The sequence below is a fragment of the Pristiophorus japonicus genome, chromosome 2, assembly GCF_044704955.1.
Source record: "Pristiophorus japonicus isolate sPriJap1 chromosome 2, sPriJap1.hap1, whole genome shotgun sequence".
In the NCBI taxonomy this organism is placed as follows: Eukaryota; Metazoa; Chordata; class Chondrichthyes; family Pristiophoridae; genus Pristiophorus; species Pristiophorus japonicus.
Window position 1 is genome coordinate 170,492,636 of NC_091978.1, and position 2,234 is coordinate 170,494,869.

The window sequence follows — 2,234 nt, forward strand, 5'->3', positions numbered from 1 at the left end:
TGAAGGTTACAGTTACATGAAGATTACCGCTGCATGATGGTTACATACATGACACTCATAATGGACTGGCTTGCGCCCGTGTACAGCTCCATTGATACCGGGAGTCCATTTAATTCAACCTTCAGCATTATCGGGGGACACTTTGTGGTAAATTTGTGCACTTCATATACCTCTGCCTCCTCAGTCTGAGGCTCTGGTTCATCGTGATCCACCGTGGATCTGTCCTCCTCTGCAACATGGTAGTTTGCAGGATTAGCAGGGTTTGCAGCTCACCTCCACATATGTTGGAGATGACCCATTGTTCCACAGCCCTTGCAAATGTATCCTTTGAAGCGACATGAATGGAAATGATGATCACCCCCGCAGCGCCAACAAGGTGTTAATGGCCTAGCATTTATCACCCTTGATGGTGGACTCTTAGACATCTGCAGACATGCAGCTGCAGGCACGTGAGGCCTGCCCTGTACGTTACAATTTGAAAACAACATTACTTTGTTCACAGTATTTGTAGCAGCACTCGTGTGCTAAGAGATTTTCTTGGTATTGTTACTGGTGGCAATGAACGCCTGGGCTATCGCTATGGCTTTACTCAAGGTTGGGGTGTCTACAGTCAAAAGTTTGCGAAGTATTACTTCATGGCCAATGCCAAGTACAAAGAAGTCCCTGAGCATGTGCTCCAAATGTCCTTCAAATTTGCAATGTCCTGCAAGGCGTCTTAGCTCGGCAACGTAGCTCGTCACTTCCTGTTCTTCAGACTTCTTGTACGTGTAGAACCGGTACCTCGCCATCAGAACGCTTTCCTTTGGGTTCAGCTGCTCCCGGACCAGTGTGCACACATCATCATAGGATTTCTCTGTGGATTTTGCTGGAGCAAGCAGATTTTTCATGAGGCCATACGTTGGTGCCCTGCAGATGGTGACGCCCTTTGTTTGGCAGCATTCGCTTCTCCTTCCAGCTCGTTGGCCACGAAGTATTGGTCGAGTCGCTCCATGAAGGTTTCCCAATCATCTCCCTCTGAAAATTTCTCCAGGATGCCCACTGTTCTCTGCATCGTTGTGATGGGGTTCGTCATCTGTATCTCGTCGCCAGTTATTGTGTATGAATAAAGAGTCTAACCAGATGCTGTGAGCTCAAAGTAAAATGTGACCTTAGCCTTTTATTACAGATCTCCAGTGCCTCTCCAGCCTGTGAGGCCTCCTTAGGTACAGGTGCTCCCAAGGGATTGTGGGATCCCTTGGGACTCCAGGGGTTGAACCCCCTGGTGGTTAAACAAAGTATTTACAGGTTTACATATATAACAGTTCCCTCTCCCCATGTACTGTTCCTCCCCCCTTCAAATCTGCCGTCATCACCCCTCTCCTCAAAAAAACCCACCCTTGACCCCTCTGTCCTTGCACACTACATCCTCATGCATGTTCATGTTCAGCCATGAACTCATTGAATGGCGGTGCAGGCTCGAAGGGCCGAATGGCCGAATCCTGCACCTATTTTCTATGTTTCTATGTTTCTTTCTCCAAACTCCCTTTCCTTTCCAAAGTCCTTGAATGTGTTGTCGTCTCCCAAATCCATGCCTATCTTTGCCACAATTCCATGCTTGAATCCATCCAATCAGGTTTCTGGCCTGACCGCAGTACTAAAACGGACATTCTTTGTGAATGTGACTATGATAAACTATCCCTCCTCATCCTTCTCGACCTATCTGCAGCCTTTGACATAGTTGACCACACCAACCTCTAGCAATACCTCTCCTACCTCATCCAGCTGGGTGGAACAGGCCTTGCTTGGAAGGAGCGTGCGGCAAACCAGGCTCCCCATCCACCCTTTCCTTCAACTACTGTCTGCCGCACCTGTGACAGAGACTGTAGGTCCCATGTGGGACTGTACCGCCACCTGAGAACTCACTTTTAGAGTGGAAGCAAGTCTTTCTTGATTTCGAGGGACTGCCTTTGACGATGATGATGATGATGATGAAGCTCTGTAATTTTGTGGCCCACAACCACTCCACCTGGGATCCCACTAAGCCCAACGGGGTCAAAGGAGACATTTTGTCTCCAATCCCATCCAGAATATTATCTTTGCATAGGTAAAGCTTGGGGCCTTTCAGGGGCTTCAAAGAGACCGGGTAACATTGTGGTTATGCTACTGAACTAGTGATCCAGAGGCTTGAGATGTGAGATCAAATCCCACCATGGCAGCTGGGGAATTTAAATTCAGTTAATTAAATAAATGTGGGA